Here is an 18,429-nt window from a genome sequence, read left to right as displayed (position 1 = left end):
CAACCGTTGCCATATGGAAGTAAAACATCTGGTCTGTGGGACCTCTTTAAAAATATTGGACTATGGCTACCATGAGGATATGTACAATCTCTTCTGTCACTATCTCATAGACTCCATGTCCCTTACTCCTGAATGCGGTGTATCTATGGCTATGTTTATCCCATTCATATTCTTGTAATATATTCTCCTGTTTTTTATTCATTTTTATTGTTGTTAGTGAGTTTACATGTGTGCGTGTGTAGCTAGAGTTTTCCTGCCTTGCCCACAGTCAGGACAAATCTTTGTCACCCTCTAGTCCCACAGCCACTCAGACCCAACCAGGTAAACACAGAGACTTATATTTCTTACAAACTGTATGGCCATGGCAGGCTTCTTGCTATCTGTTCTTATATCTTAAATTAATCCATTCCCACAAATCTATACCCTGCCACTTGCGGCTCGTGGCTTACTGACATCTTTTCATGCTGCTTTTCAGGGTGGCGGCTGGCAGTGACTCCTTCTGCCTTCCTGTTCTTTTATTTCTCCTCTCTGTTAGTCCCACCTATACTTCCTGCCTAGCCACGGCCAATCAGGTTTTATTTATTGATCAATCAGAACAACTTGACATACAGACCATCCCCCAGCACAGCCAAGTGCAGACCATCTCAGACACCTGCACTCAGGCCCGTGGTCCTAATCATCCTCTATTTGGACCTGCTGGGTAAAGCCACAAGGAACCCAAGAATGGGCTCCCATAGGACATACAGAACATCCTACAGCATGCATGTGTGTGTGTGAATGTGTGTGTGTGTGTGTGTGTGTGTGTGTGTGTGTGTGTGTGTGTATTCAAGTGTGTTTAAAAGTTGTCTCAACATGCTCCTGGGCTTATTGACTGGTGAAGATATACTGACCTGGTAACGGTTTGGATTTTCTTTTTTGTTGTTGCTATCTTTATTTACATGTGTGTTTTGTGAGACAAGGTCTCACTGTGTAGCTTCGGCTGTTCTGGAATTGACTCTGAAGACTACACTGGCCTCTGAACTCACAGAGATCCACCTGCCATGGCCTCCACAGTGTTTGGATTAAGGGCCTAGTTTAGACTTTCTTTTACTGGTGAGTGTCATGCATGTGTAATATTTAAAGCTGTATTCAAAGGCCAAAGACAAGACAGAGATGAAGTTTACAAACCAAGCTGGTGGCCTAAAATATGACTTTTTTTTTTTTTTGCTGTAACTATAGGAATAGTAGTGGCTCAGAACCTAATTCTTGCATATTTTTGAGTCATGTGAACTGCAGCTCAACCTGTACTGATGTCCTTTATTATCAAACACCAAGTTTTAAAGCCCTGAGTCATACAAAGGGCTGTCTGCCAATAACTAGCCTTCATGTTCCAGGTCCTGTGTTGACACCAAGAGAACAAACGAAGCAGAAAGTGAGCATGCATCCCAAAGTGCAGAGAAAGCTGGTGTGCTGGACTACTTGGGAAGGTCATTTGGCCCAAGAAAAAGCCATGCAGAAGACAGCCACGAAAGGGAGATGTTGCCACAAGATTCCAGTAGGAGAAGAAATGTCAAATGCCTCCCCAGCAATGTTCTATCCCTAAACATAGGCAGGGGTTGTGAGGAGCTAGACACCGGTGAACTGTGCTCTCTTATCATTTGTTTTCTGCAGGAAAACATTTCATTTGAACATTCTACTGGAACTAAATAAACAGTGTGAAAAATCTGCTAAAAACATTCTACTTTGGGATGCAAAGCAGCAAGACACCTTTGTTCCTCAGTTTTTCAGAGGTCTCAGGTGAGTGTCAGGGAAGAGGGTGTGGCCAACAATGTCAGGAATGTCACAGAGAGTTGAGCTTCTCCTGCTTAGGCTGCTTTGAGTCAGAGCAGCTGTGGAAAGGAGTCATTTTAAAAGAAGACTCCTTATCTTTGAGGTCAACAAGCCAAACAGAGTAAGTCATGCCAGAAGGTGTTACTACAGGTTTACAAACAAGGACACATATTTATCTAAAAATGCTTAGAAAACCATCAAAAAGTCTTTCACTAAGTTCATATATCTCAGTGTCCTCGAATTTTCCAATTCTTCTTTCCAATGTCTTCTTAACTACCAGCATTTCCTACCTTTTAAAGTGTTTCTTGCGTCTGGAATCTGTAAACCATCTGGCAGTACCACCAGGAAGCAGTCATCCAGAGCCTGGGCTACCATGCAGCCACTTCAGTCACCGAAATGTCAGGCTGGAATAAGGAGTCTCAGCACCTCTTTCTAAGGAGTCATGGCTGCAGAAAGTGAGGTCATGGATGAACAGGGACTCACACCGCATGAGGAATCAGCACACATGTCCCGCCCTCCTTAGCTGTCTGTTGATGTAATGTAACGCTGACCAACATGAGGAGGAAAGGGTCAATTTCTTCTTACAGCTTAGTCTGTCTTCAGAAGCTGTAGCAGGGATTTAAGGCAGGAATGGATGCAGAAGCCCTGGAAGAACACTGCTGGCAAGCTTGCTCCTGGTGGCTTGCTCAGCCTGGTTCATCATACAACCCAGAGTCACATGCTCAGGGGTAGCCCCACCCACAGTGGGCGGGGCCAGCTCCTCTGTCAATCCTTAATGAAGAATGTTCCCACAAGCTCACAGGATAATCTATTGCCTCGCTTGAGGTTTCCTGGTGACTCGTTTGTGTCAAGTTGGCAAGAATTAACCAAAATCTTCAACTCGACTGTGAAAACCGACAACAACCTAACAATTAATATTTATGCTTCTGTGGTCAGTCTACTTCATCTAAATATATATGCTTGTATGACAAGTCCATTCCACTCCTCGTGCACACCCGGAGAATGCACATTCCTTCTGATTTCGTCAGAGAGTGCTCATCTCAGTCCATCCGCAGTGCTGTAGCTAAGTACCTCAGACTGGATCACGCCTAAACAGTAGACTTCACTACTCACAGTTCTGTGTGCTGGGAGTCCGAGATGAAGGTTCCGGTTGATGCACTGTCTGGTAAGGATCACGGTTCTTCAAGGTTCTCTCTGTGCCCTCCTATGGAGGAAGGACAAGGAAGTTCCCTTGGGTGTCATTTACAAGGTTACAGACCTAACTCTGAGGGCTCTGACTCATAAACTCACCATCGTCTAATTCTGCCCCCATTGTTAGCACTGCGCTTGGGGAGCGGGCTTTGAATTGTCGGTGGGAGGGGCGAACATTCCGATCCCAGCATTCTCTCCTTTGAAGGTATTTCTTAATGGCTACTCCACACAAACAGGTACTTATTCAGCACCTGAAGCAATGCTGTCCATGTTGTTGCTGTCTTCACGATGTCAGGTAAAATTATTGCCTTATCTTACCAGCATTTTTTTTTTTAACAGATTCTGTTAACATGATCTGATATTTGACTAGATGCTTCATAATCATTGCTCATATGATTAGAGGCAGATCATTTGCTAAATAAAGTCTTACATAATCAAATTGCCAAAATATTAGCAAGATTAAAAAGGAGGCAATCAATGATGTCCTCACTGAACTGTTTCTAGAAAAAAAAAAAAAAGAACATGATTAAATATCACCCTGAGGTGCATATTCAAAATGAACAAAAATTCAAGGGTAAAAATTTCTCTGATGACTTAAAAATAGTCAAACATATTATTTTGAATAGGAATAATTTATTACAAGTGCTATTCTGGGTCAGAGAAGCAACTGTGAATTACAGTCTGAGCACTGGATGTGGATATGGATTTGGGGGCTGGGAAGACCCTGGACTGTTTTTTTCTGAACCCAAGCCATAAAGCATCACAAAGATGTTTGCCCGTTACCTATTTATCTACTTAGTCCTCTCCATGATCTGCTTTTTAAACTACTCAAGCATGTGGAAAGCAGTGTTCTACAGTTTGTAGTCCAAAGCCAAACAACATGGGATATCCTGTGCTCGGGTAAGGGTAAGGAAGATGTAGAGTGAGCAGCACGTACGTTGTTTAGATCCCATCCTCAAGAGGGCAGAAAGACATGGGGTGGCAGAATCTAATGCTGTACAAGGTCATTAGGATTAAGGATCAGGATTCTGAAGAACAAGGTGGCTGCTCAGGTTGTGGTGGTTTGAATGAAAATGGCTCATATGGGTGCTTGATTCCCAGCTTCTGGAACTGTTTGAGAAGGACAGAAGGTGTGGCCTTGTTGGAGGAGTTAAGTCACTGGGGGTGGACTTTGACACCTGGCCCAGTAGTGCGTGCTCTCTCTCCCCGCCCCCTCTCTCTCTCCTCCCCCTCTCTTTCCCCCTTCTGCTTGTGGATCAGTGAGCTCTCAGCTACGGTTCCAGCACCATGTTTACCTGCCTGCTGCCATGTTCCTTAGCATAAGAGTCATGGACCCACCATCTAAAACTGTAAGCAAGCCCCCAGTTAAGGCTGTCTTGGGCTCGGTGTCTCTTCACGGCAATAGAATAGTCACTAAGACACAAATGCCAAGAGCTAATTACATTTAGCACTTTTGTCCATTTTTTTTTTGTTGGATCTACAAAGCAAAGGCCTCCTTTTAGTTCATTTTCTATTAAAAACCACACACTTTTACTTGAGAAAACTGAATCCTAACACAAGACTTTGATAGTACAAGTAATTTTTAATACCCATTTTCTTGAGAGTAGAGGAACATTGTTAAAAACAAAGGGACACGAATCATACTTGCAAAGGAAAGAACTTCTTCACTCAAGCAGCTCAAAGTCCGTGGAATAGGACCTGGAGCCACTTGTTCAGAACTCACTTGTCTACTCAGACATAGATTCCAGTTGCAGAGTGGCTTAACTCTTCTTTTTCAGTATTAATATCTTCAATGAAGCACACAATAATATTTTTACCTCTATTTTTAAATTAACTTTAGTAAATCTATGGAGAATGTAGTATTTGGTCAAGACTACAGATGAGGGCCTAGCTCACTTTTCTGTTTTCTAATAAATATTTCTAATGTTTATGTGTTGAGACTATTTTAAACTGATCTAATATTTATTGATCATGCTAACTCAATAGAGAGAGAGAGAGAGAGAGAGAGAGAGAGAGAGAGAGAGCGAGCTGCTTTAGGTTGTAGCTTCTCCAAAATTCAGATGTTAATTAGTAGAAGAAGAAAAAAAATAGGAGGCATTAACCAGTATCATCTATGAGGGCTACGTTGGTTTGTATTTTGTCAATGTGACACAAAGTCCTCTGAGAAGATGGACTCTTAGTTGAGAAAATTCTCCTATCACATTGGCCTGTAAGTAAGGCTGTGGTGCATTTTCTTGGTTGATGACTGATGTGGAAGATCTTAAACTAATGTAGGAGACTCCACTCCTGGGTAGGTGGTCGTGGGCATATAAGAAAGAAAACTTGCAAGCCACGAAGAGCAAGCCGGTAAGCAACACTCTCCCATGGCTCCTTCAGTTTCTGCCTCCAGGTTCAGAGATCCTGGAGATCCTGCCCTGACCTCCTTTCACGATGAACTATAAACAACTATAGGATAAGAAGAACTGTTCCCTCACCGAGCTGCTTGTGGCTGTGGTCTTTATCACAGTAAGAGAAAGTGAAGCAAGACAGTCAGTACCAAACAACTTCTGACAGACGCACTGTGTGTGTAAAGGGGTGAATAGAAAATCACTTGCCATCTCAGCAAAAGTTGGACTCATATCAAAGAAGTTAGTTGGTCAAGTTTAGAAGACGGTTGACATACAGCCATTTCACAAAGTGGTTAATACCACCATAGGGACAAACGAACAAAAATAAAAACAAAAAACAGCCAGCTATGCAAAGGTTGTAACAAAATAGGCAAGTGAGCGTATTGATTCTTGTCCCATTGTTTGTCTTCTAAATAAAAAACGCAAGCACAGCAGAAAAGTTTCAAAGCAGCTTTCTCCGCAAGCTGTTAGTGGGCCAGCCCTTCCCAGCAGCCCACATTCTGAAGCACAGCCTTCACAGCACTCTTGTCATGAGAAATTAGATGTGTGCAGTATTTTAATGTTAGGCACTCTGCAAGCCGTAGAGCTCAGCCCTGTTCCTAATGTCAAACACAGAGACACTTAAAAGGGGCTGTGTTGAATATGGAATGCTATCTCGAGCTTCTCTCAGATGGTCCTTTTTTTTTATTTTGCTGAATTTTTCTAATTGTCTCCTATGAAATTTTCTCCTGTTTTGAGACATAGACATTTGAAAGCAGTATTATTAGTGGTGAAATACAGTAGTGTTTATAAGTCCTTCACTTAGCAGGACTTGATGGGACAATGGGCAAGGGTCCAGCCTGTGCAAATGTGCTGGCAAATTATCTAAGTTCTCCCGTATACCTGTGCCATCACCTAGTTTACAGAAATGTATGCGAAGTCTCTTGTCTGTGCCTTCTACTTCCAAGAAATGCATAGTATAAAGCAAAACTTGTGTTTTACAGGAGCCACGGCACTGCTAACTGTGTGAACATTCTGTGAGTGCTGATGGGATAAGTTTAAAATATAAATTATAACTATCATTAACTAACTGGGATCAGATGACCTTGGGTTTTGTAGATGTCTTTCTTCTCCCTCTTACAATTACTGCCGTCCAACAAAGAGCCTTGTTCTTTCTTTGCTCCTTTGAGCTCCGGCTTCAGATTTCTAATTCTGATGTTGGTCAGGCCAAGCCTCAGTACCAACTTCTTGTTAAAAATCCAGAGAAATTGTTTTAACTTGGGTCTATGATATAAATATGACTCTATAGAATGATTCAAGGAAGGAAATTAATGCATAGGATGAACCATATGAGATGGGAAACAGTAATGAGAAAAATAATCAAACATCTATATCACCTTCTACAAGACTCAGGGAACTTGCAGAGAGGGAGTGGAATGTCAGCTGGAGGAAGTGGTGGAGTGTCATGTAGCTGTTTCCTCTTTCCTCTGAGTTGTAGCATTCCCATCTAGAAGGAGGAGGCTTTTCAGACTCAGGAAGTAAATGTACAAGGTTCAGAAAGTAAGGAAGACCTACAAGATGCAGGAGGCTTTTTAAAGTTAGGAGATTCCCAAGGCCTCCTTATAGGATATTTAAAGCAGCCACAACTGCTGGAGAGAGGAGATGATGAGTTATCAGTCTACCTGCGAGCTGTGCCACAACCTCTGAGGATGCAGCTTTTGTGAGCCACCGTCCACACTGGGGTGGACTTGTTAGAGATGTAGCTGAGCTGGGGTTATCCTCTCTCCTGTAAGTAATTCCCAGGAGCTCTCTGTTACACTAAACCAGCATGGGTGGAATTCTTTTCTGGTCTATTGTTGGTGCCCTATCTGGCATGCGTAGATCTTTGTTCAAGTCTCCCCAAGAATTATTACAGTGTGGGTGCTAAACAGTGTAAGATTCAACATCCTTTCACATTACAGAAGCTGAAAGCTTCCTAAACTACTCCAAAGAACAGTTAAAGGTGTCCTCACACAATCACAGCAGTCAAGGGGTGGGATAGTTTGTATCTACACACACACAAACACACACACACACACACACACACACACACAAACACATGGTCTACTATAGAAGAACAGGGATTCAGGAGAATGAAATATTGACTTCTAGGGGTGGGTTACAGGTGGAGGATAAGTATTGGTGTTTGGATTGTGATCCTCCTGTGGCATTTACTAATCTTGAAAATGCCTAATGCTTCTACCAGACTACCTACTTATGTCCATAGCTACAAGAACTGTTCAATGTCTTCAGATAATCTATACTTGCACCTCCCTCTCTGTCTGCTTCTGGACATATTAATATTGTTATTGGCACTGACATTGACATCTTAGTCTACAATCATTCTATGTCTCCATCCATCTTGATATTGACAGTGTCCACAATGATGTCCACATGCATATATATTTCTATGTGTAATCAATATCTGTCAGAATATGCATTGATGTTGCAAAGTATCACATACACTTATGTCTGTGTCTATATATAAATGGGTGCAGTGAGTTCATATTTCAGCTATACCAATATTAACACTAACATCAAAGTCTACTCAATCCATAGCTATAATAACAGTGTCATGTTCACTGGCAAATACACACACATATGTATGCATATATTCTGTTATTTTCCCATATTTATAACTATATGTAGATATCAACATTGACATCAACATCAATGTACTGACCAACATCGAATCTAATTCTTTTCCAGTGTGTATGTTCATGACTGCTTACCTCTGTACTTCAAAATGGCCGCAGTGGGCCTGGAAAGAATGATTCACTGGTTAAGAGTACTTGCTGTTCCTGCAGAGAACCCAGGATTGTTCCCCAGAACTCGTATGACACAACCATTTCAAAATCTCTGGCATTTTCTTTTGACCTCTCAGGCACCAGGCATGCTGATAGTACACATACATACACGCAGACAAAACACTCATGAACATAAAATTAATTAATTAATTAATTAATTAATTAAAAAAGCAATTACACCCATATGGACATAGTCATGGCTCTATCTGTATTTAACTACCAATGCTCATTTCTGTGTCCACTCTCTCTCTATTACTATGTTTGTCTATATATCAATGATATTGACATCAACTTCTTCATCAATTTCTAGAACTAATGTTGGTAATCAGTGTTGTAATTCTACTTGGTTTGATGCAGACATCAATTTATATTTACTTATCTACATCAGACACTAAATTGGGACCATGTATTTGTATCAATGTAGCAGATTCAATAACAACATCCATACTGACAGCAGTATCTGTACATTTAGCACATGTTCCTGTCAATATTTTTATTAGTATTATTTGTGAAGCTGACCTAACCAGTGTGCCTTTTTGTCTACACGTCTAAGACACAATCATTTACACCTAGGTCTATGTATATGTTTGTCTACCTGTAGCTAATTTGTTTGTTTGTTTCTTCTATATTTAAAAATGCCCATTGCATATATTCATTATTCATGGTGCTTTGCTACATATGAACATTTTCATACAAGAATATGCCATACATTGAGTATCACCCCCGGCCTCCCTAAGCTATCCCTTATGGCCTCTCACATTAGTTCCCATTGTTCCTTCAGACAGCCCTGCTTCTACATCCATGTCAAATATGTAGGCATGATCTTACGTTTCCAGCTAGGGAGCACATATGAGAAAAAAACACAATCTCTGTCTTTCTGACACTGTCTTAACTCATCTAATATGATGATCTCTAGTAGCAACCACCACTTTCCACAATTGACATCATTTTGTTCTTCATTATGTGTTTGTTCTTTTCTATATATTTCTTTTGTGTGTGTGTGTGTGTGTGTGTGTGTGTGTGTGTGTGTATACACACACACACATAGGAATATAATGTACATATATGTAAAATAATGTACATTCTGTTGTATATGTAATATACATATATACACACACAAATAAGATTTTCTTTATGAATTTCACTGTTGTTGTACACGAAGGTTGGTTCCATAATTAGCTATTGTGAATGAGATCTTTATGTCTATATGAATTTTGATTTTTTAAAATCTAATGTCTGTGCATCTACACATGTATAGACAATAATGTTTAAATTTATCTCTGAAGTTTATGTTTTGAAACTGTTCAGAAACATCTGCACACATATATACAGCTAGTGTCATATTTACCTCTATATAACTATATCTATATTATTAATATTTGTGTTTTTGCATAATATATAGACAGTTTATGCATATCTTTGTCTACTAAACTTTCTCCTTCTTTCTTTCTATATGTTTAGGCTGAGTTGCACTTCATTGACCATGCTGGCCTCAAACTCAAAGAGATTCACCTGCCTCTTTCCCTTACCAGGCTCTATGCAATTTTCTTTAGATATGTAATTCCCATCAATTTATGGATTTTATCTGGAGACTTCATGAAAGCTGACCTAACCTTCAGTGTGTTCATGGGAGGTGGAGAGCATATAACTATCCCCTTTCTCCTCACAAATGAACATTTTCTAAGTCTGAACCTAGAACCTAGTGTTTTATAGATGGCTACTGAACCATGTCCTCTTCCTGGGCACACAGCTCAACTGCACTGCCCAGCCTCTTTCCAGCTATGGGTAGCTCAGTGCTCACTCAGCAGTGGTAAGAGTAAATGACATCATTGCAGTAGTCTGGGGTGGTATTTTATTTGTACTGAAATGTGATTTTATTTACACACACCTTTATATACACACACCTTTAATCTCAATACCAACCATAGAAGACCTGGAGGTCTGTATAAATGGGCAGTGATGAGGAGGTCATGTGGTTGGGTTTACAACCAATGAGAAGGCAGAATGAAAGTCAATAAAAAGGACAAACACACAGGATTTGGTCTCTTGCTGAGGAGGACAGCAGCGGCAGTGAAGGGTAAGGTTTTTAGCTCTTAGCCATTGCTCTGACCTCTTGGACTTTCATCTCTGCATTGGCTCTGTATTTCTTATTTAACAAGATGTTTACATCTACAGTAGTCTAGTGAAGTTACAGGAGAACATTCCCTTCTCAGTGCTGCTTGGAAGCCTAGATCAGTCTGCAGTCTACATCTCGTGACTAACTCCTTCTTGGTCAGATGGAGAAAGAAGTGCATCATCTTTCCTGGCTTCATTCATGTCCATCCTAATTGACTTGAACATGAGCAGAAAGCATCCTGGGTAGTAACCTGGTAATAGTGAGTCTTATTGAATCCAGTAATACCCACTCTTCCTGGCAACTTCTACCCTGTAGGGGAGCACTAATGAAAATAAAACTCATGCCATTGTCTTCACTAAGTGTTGAGGATGGAGTTTTAGGGAGGTTCAGAGTTTTGTGTCTTATATTTAGGTACATGATCTATTTGAAAGTAGTGTCTGTGTATGAAGAAGTGAGTGATATGTATTCCAGGTTTGCAAGTGATTATGCAGAAAGTCAGTGGCCACAGCAATTATTTAAAATATCATCTTTCTGGCTGGAGAAATGGCTCAGCTTTCTGCTCAGCCATGAAGACTGAAGCTCTCCAATCTCAACATCTATGCAGGAAGCTAGGTAGCAGGCAGACATCCTGTATTTCCAACTCTAAGGAATTCAACACTTTCTCTGGCCTCCATGTGTTCACACGCATGAGCACTACACACACACACACACACACACACATGTGTACATGCGCAGAGGTACATAAAATATAAATAAAATTTAAAAAAAAGGACTTTAGAAATGTACTCTTTCCTCCACTGAATTACTTTTTACTATTTTATTGAATGTTAATTAGTTCTATTTTCCTGTTTACTTTTTTGTTTCATTAATTTCTTTATCCATTTTGATTCATATTATATTTTTATTGCTGTATTTTACTTATTTATTTAATGTATATGTGTGAGTGCCTGCTTGTATGCATGTGTACCATGTATTTAGTATCTTCAGAAAACAGGAGGGCATTTGACCCCTTGGATCTGGTGTCACATTGTGACTATGAGTGCCATAAACCCACTGCACTCCCCTGAAGGAGTATCAAGTGCTCTGAAATGTTGACCTGTCCCTCCAGTCCCTCTTACGGCTTCTTAATAAATGTTAAAGTTACACAGTCTTAGACTTCAGTTTTTTTTTTTTTTTTTAACTGTGACACTATTTGGAATTTCCAGTTGAATTTAAGACTCCACATGACAGTTTATATAATAGTAAATTTAGCAATTTGATTGAATACATAGATCAATTTGCAGAGAATTATATTCTAACAATAGTGCATCTCTCCATCTGTGTGAGTGCTCCCCAGTTACCATCAGCAGGATTTCTCACATTTTAACCGATATTGTAATTGTTCATATTTATGTTGTGCAATGTGACAATTTGACTCTCACACATGAAGCAATCAGGTCAGAATAGTTAGCACCTTTCTCCTGAAACATTTATCATTTCTTTGTGATGCAAATGTTCAAACTACTTTCTTCTAGTTGCTTATAAAATATGTGATAACTGTGAAATTTACTCAGCAAACTACCATAGAGCCTAGAGCTTTGACAACTATTACTCACCCTACACACAGACTAGAAGTCTTAATATCTATTCATCATTATTTTGCTTTCTATTTCTACAAAAAATTCTTACCTCTATGTGTGAGTGAGAACACAAGGTGTTCGCTTTTCTATCCATTCTATCCCTAGTTAATTTTATCTATGAACTCAATAATTGACTATTGAAGGATTTTTTTTGTATGTTTTAGTAGCATTTTTGTATATCACATATGATTTTTTAAAGGTCATCCTTTCTGTATGCAAAGACATTTTTACTTCTATCCAAACTCAGTGTGTTCTATTTCATTGCTTTTGTTTTATTGCACATGCCAATGACTCTAACACAGCATGGAGTGAAAGCGTTGAGAACAGAAATGCCCACATTGAAAATATTGCCTTGAGTATCTTTCTATACAATTCAGTCATCTCCCTTGTCTGCCTACTATCTGTAAAACACTTCTCCTCTTTGAGTGGTTTGCATTCATTTACCACCATTTCTATGAGGTGATGAAAAACTCATTCTGGAAATAAAATAAAAATCTTTAAATGGTATAATTAATTTCCTCCACCTCTAAGCTGTGGTTGACATATTTCAGTGTTGGTGTAAAGTCTTCTCTGTTTTTCCCCATTGTCTTAGTTACTTTTCTGTTGCTAAGATAACACACCAAACAAAAGCAACATAAGGAAGAGTTTATTTTGTCTCATGGATCCAGGCACAGTCCATAGCAATGGAGGAAATCATGGTGGCAGGAGTTTGAGGCAGATGTTCACAATGCATTCACAGGCAGGAAGCAGAAAATGATGAATTTTTAATGCTCAGCTCACTTTCTCCTTCCCTACCCAGAATCCTGTCCAAGGGAATGGAGCCACTGTACTATGTACAGTAAAATAATCTCCACAGGTGTGCCCAGAGGCTAACCTACTGTATATAGTCCCCAGAGACATGCCCAGAGGCTAACATGGGCCAGATAATCCCCACAGTCATGCCCACAAGTCCACCTCCCAGGTGAGTTCATCAAATCGACAACTGAGATTAACCATTGTACGCCTCAAATTGACATTTCTAGCAGTCTCTGTTCCTTTGTTTACATTTATGTTCCTAGTGGGTTTCATTTCTTTATTGTGCATAAATGACATTCTTTTCTGCTTTATCTTTTAGAAAAGATATGTTGGCAATAAATTTGCTTAACTTTTATACACTTCAAAACTTTTATCAGAAATTACTTAATTCTTTCAATGATTTCTAGTTTTTATTTTTTCACTGTGTATTATTATTGTGAATAAAAGGATAAGTATTTGATTCTTACTTTTTTAAAAATAATTGTGACTTTATCATGAAGAACCTACAAATAAATATCATTGTGCAGTGAGATTAGCCAGACCAAAAGTCTATACATCTCAGGGAAGTTTTCGAAACTGTGATTGGACTTTACATGCACTTCACCTGTTAACTATATGCACTTGTCCATCACTACATATTTCTAGGATCCATGACAGAATTAGAACTAGAAAAATAGTTAACTTTATATTCTCTTTTGTGACTCATGTCCATCACCTATCTTCAGCCCTTCCTCACTGCCAAATATTTAAGACTTCTTGTTCTAATTTCAATATGTTGTACCGCACTTCCATGTTCATTCATTTACACACACACAACACACACACACACACACACACACACACAGTATTCTACAGGCCAGGATGTGCATGTGCTTATGAGGGAGAATGTGTGTGTTTTCTTTCTGAGCTGTGTGACCTCACTTAATGTTATACATTCTAAATACATCCATTTTCTGCAAATTTTTTATTTCAATTTTTTTTTAGAGATGAATAGTATTCCATTTTACATCTGTGCTATAGTTTCAGCATCCCTTTGTTGGTGGACAACTAGTTTAGGTCCATTTCCTTATGTGCTTTATTTTCCTGGTATAAAGCTTTGCTCTTCTCTCTTCTGACCTATGTTGCCCTGAGGAGGAGAAATTTTGGTCACCTTTACTCGTCTGTTGCAAGCTGTATTTTTCTCGGCCTGCACTTACAGCTTCTGAGGAAATGTCTGCTACCAACGTTGTTGAAAACAAGCTATGAAGTCTGTCTGGGCATGATGCTCTCCAGAAGCATGGTAGCAGGGTGTTTTGATGTTCTGGATCTTTATATTTCTCATTTTTATCAAATTAAAAATTTGAAGATATTGTATATTTTCCCTGACCCACCCAAATTATATGAATAATAAAGCAGTTAGAGCTCCGTGGCTCGTTAATGCTATTTATTGTTGGCTTCTCTCATCTTTCTGTGCTTCAGTTTAATTATTTTCATTGGCATGTCTACAAGCCAGCCAAGCTTTTCTTCAGCATTATCTTACTCTACATTCATTTAACATTTTTTTTTTTTTTTTTTTTTTGCTCAAGCACTTCATTTTTAATTCTATACTTCAGTTGTTTTCCTTCCAAAGATATGGTCCTGGATTTTATTTAACTTTTTAATACAAAGATCATGTTTATTTTAACTAAATTGTCAGAAATCTGTGAATTTTCTCGCATCACTCCATAGCATTACTTTAATTCTTCATGAGATGCCCATTGAATTCTTATTGGATTGGGCATTATGAATTTTATCTCCATGATTTTTTGGTCCTAATTCTGAAATAAAATACACTTCATAGCCCCAAACTCTCTTCTCCTCCCATTACTGTCCTCCTCTCTTCTCTCTCTATTCTCATTTTCACTTCCTCTTCTTTATTCTTTCTCCTTTGAGTAGAAGAATTTTCAGAATGCAACAGATGGAAGGAACCCATGTTTGCTTCCTGCTTTGCAGTCGGCTGATTTGCATGATGGGGATACCGAGGTGGGATTAAGGTATTGCCATCTCTTCTCCCCTAATATCCTTGCTGGAAACAGTCCCAGCCTATTGATACTTTATTCAATAGTGATTGTTGTTTATCCCTTCTGAAGAGGCTGTGTTTTCCCTTTAAAATGGAGTGGAATCTAATTTATTTGGAAGCATTAGGATACATTTCCCTCCTTAGAACTATCAGGACACACATGGAATCAAATGGATCTTGACAGCAGCTCAGAGGCCCCAAGATGAGACACAGATGCAAGTCTGGAAGGGTAATTTCTCTGGCACTGTGTGCAAAGGTATTTCAGGAGTTTATCAATTTGCTTCAGGTAACCAGTACGCAGGTGACAGTCCACCTCTGTGAACAGTTTCAGTGCTGAAATGCCACTGTATTAGGAGCAATAAAAATGTTAGAGAAATAAGACTCACCACCAAAAGGGGACTAGCATCCATTGCTCAGACTGCTAGGCCTACGTTGAAAGTGGCTTTCAGATGCATGCACTGTAAACCACGGCAGCCAGGGAAGCAGAAGTCTGGGGATAGGAGAGTGAAGTGCACGCGTCTCACTGGCACGCTTCTTTCACATTTCCACTGGTTAGCTGCCTAAGCTGACACCAGGGAAGAATACATTAGAAGGAAGAAAAGCATTTGAAGTGTGGAAATATTACAGCATTCTAAAATGCTCTCCCGAGGGGACTGTGAGGAGATGCTGTGGGAGGAAACCGAGGCAGCACTCACAGGGTGAGTCTGCCTTGTTCTTACTCTGTGTAAGGGGAAAGCAGTTGCTACAGGAAATGCAGAGCCTTTCATTGTTGCCCACACCAAAACCTGCTCTTTAATCTCACTCACGAGTCTAGCCCAATTCCGAACTGGAGTACTATAATCCAAGTGGAAGAAAGAGAACAGTATTCTGCATATAGGCAAAGAAAAATAGAGACCAGCATACGAAGGACCATAAACATCCATGAACAGATGGAGAACATATGCAAGGTATGTTTTAACAAAAATGATCCTTAATCCTCAACGTTCTAGCGAAGACATGAATGTATCTGGCAGCAAGTCTCTTCCCTTTTTAATTTTACATTTCATAAAAGTAGACATTAGTTACCTGATGCTCAACATAGGAGTCTTTCTAGGTTAGCCTGTGGCAGAAAGTCAACAATCAAGGCTCAGAGCATCCATGTGCACAAATAAAACCTGTACTCTCTGTTGCTTTGATATAGACTTTAAATGATGTTAGGTGAGTGTATTGTAAAAATCACACCTGCCTCTCCTTTCTGCTTATGGGTGACCCCCCTCTATGTTCCTGGAGGGACTCCTAACTGCATGGGTAGAAGTAACCTGGTGTAAATGGTAGAGTGCTGCAACTTTCCTTCTTTGCGAGGACATGTGGGAAGAGCATGGGAGAAGCTGGTTGATTTTCCATGATCAAGATCTCTAGACAAAGAATGAAAGCAAGGCTGTCTGCTCATCTCTTCAACCCAAGAGCCAGGCTGTCCACTGGAAAGCACCACTGTTCCCTGAAGGCAGATCACATTAGACGCTTCTAGAAGGTTTTCCTGGTAAACTAGAGAATGAGGACAGAACTCAAGAATATAATACACTTGGAGTTAAAAATGTGACATGGTGTCTGAAGCATCCAGGAAGGCATCTCTGTTTCTTTTTCTTAGCCTGTTGGGGCAGCTTCAGGAGCTAAGTCTGTAATTTTGTTTGAAGCATGGGAAGGGATGGTCTGTCTCCTTGTTTCAAATTTATCCTACTGTGGGCATGGATTTTGCACACTGTTTAAGTGTACAGTTCAATGGGTTTTAAAGATTAAGTATATCTATGTTACACCCATTGCAAACAGAACAGTGACATGCCAGCCACTGATAAACAGCGCTCTCCATCACTTTTGGAGTTGAACTGTAGTGCCAGCCTTGGCCGTACAAGAGAACTGGTCCACATTCTGTCATAAAAATCACCTTCCCTGATTATAATTTTGTACAAATGAGAATGGACAGCACACACTGCCATAGTATGCTCACTCCACTCAAGAAATACCATCATAGATTTCCCCAGGTTCCTGCATCCTAGGCATCTTCTCCTAGTAGAACTGAAGAACATTCTGTGGCCTCAGCACAGCACACTTGGCTTGACAGTTGCTCCTGATGGATGCTGGCTGCTTGAAGACTACCTGGAACCCTTCATTGATTGCTACTGTTTCATTGGTTGTTAATGATGAGGGACTTTTCTTTGAGTCACACGTATCTCTATATTGCATAATCTGCCCATCACTATTCTGTCTGCTTCTTTCTTTGGTACTGGAACATAAGCATTATTTGCATGTTTTAAAGACAAGTATTCATCTAATATGTATATTGTGAATATTTCATGACTGCAAACGTTTCTTCTTCTTCATAGCGTCTAAAGAGGGTATTATAATATTATTTTTATCACATTCTTTTCTTTTTCTTTTCTTTTTTTTAGGGTTCATAGACTTTATTGGTTCAACAATAAATGGCTAAGGAAACAAATTAACTATCACTCCCAGAGTGACATCCACACACATGAAAACCAACCTTCAAAAGCTTTTTACCATTTTTCTAGTCTCTAATTTTTTACATTACAAAAATCTTGTTTTTTCACAAGATTAACTTGACTTTCTCTTATTTTTTTCTACAATTTTACTGAATGAGGCTTTAAAAATTATTACTGTGTATATTAATTGTACAAAGTAATGTGCTTTTAAGTTTTATTTCTTTTATTTATTTAGATTACAATATAATTGCCTAATTTTCCATTTCCTCTCTCCAAATTCTTCTATATAGACTTTTTTTGCTTTCTTGCACATTCATGGCCTCTTTTTAAAAATTAATTGTTACATATATATACATAAATACATAAAATACCCTACCCAGTCTGCACAATATTACTCATATGTATGTTTTCAGGGCTGACTATTTGGTATTGGATAATCAATTGCTGTGCTCTTCCCTTGGAGAGAATATTTCTCCAGCTCTCAGCCTCCTTTGGTTGTCTCTGATTCCTTGTGTAGGGTTGAGGCCTCCTGGGCTTTCTAGCAATGTGTTTTTAATGGTGATATCTTCAGAGAAGTGCACAAGGTACATCAGCCATTCATAGCCCCTCTTGAACTTTTCCACCCTTCATCCCCATTCCCTTCCTCTTCTTCATTAGTCCTGCTTCTACTTCTAAGTCTTCTTTCTAGAAGTTGGAGGTCCTCCAAACTTTGACTCCTTGTATGTAGTTTATACTTTCCCTCTGGGTGACATATGAGTTTTATCCACATTGTCTGATTCTGACAGTTTGGTAATATTCTTCACTACTATTTCCATGTATTTGTCTCACCAACGTTAATACTGTTTCTTTGGCATGCATTCGTTTGCTTTATTTAAACTTTCAGGGCTGTCATAGACTTACCTTGTGAAACTGTATGTCCAATAAGCATTTTCTTCAATAAGTTGAATCGATCATGGTGTTTTGTCACAGTAACAGAAAAGTAACTAAGAAAGAAGTTGATACCAATGAATGGAATATTCTTCTGACAGACGTGGCCATGCTATTGTTTGGAAGAATTTGGAAGGCTTTGGCACTTTGGACTAGTAAGCAGTTCAGTGTTGTAACTGGCTTAACAAGCAATCCTGGCAGGAACTTGGAAGACAGTAGTGCTGAGAGCATTGTAGGCTGTGGAG

Source organism: Peromyscus leucopus, chromosome 19, assembly GCF_004664715.2.
Source record: "Peromyscus leucopus breed LL Stock chromosome 19, UCI_PerLeu_2.1, whole genome shotgun sequence".
Classification (NCBI taxonomy): Eukaryota; Metazoa; Chordata; class Mammalia; order Rodentia; family Cricetidae; genus Peromyscus; species Peromyscus leucopus.
This window is presented reverse-complemented; position numbering follows the sequence as displayed.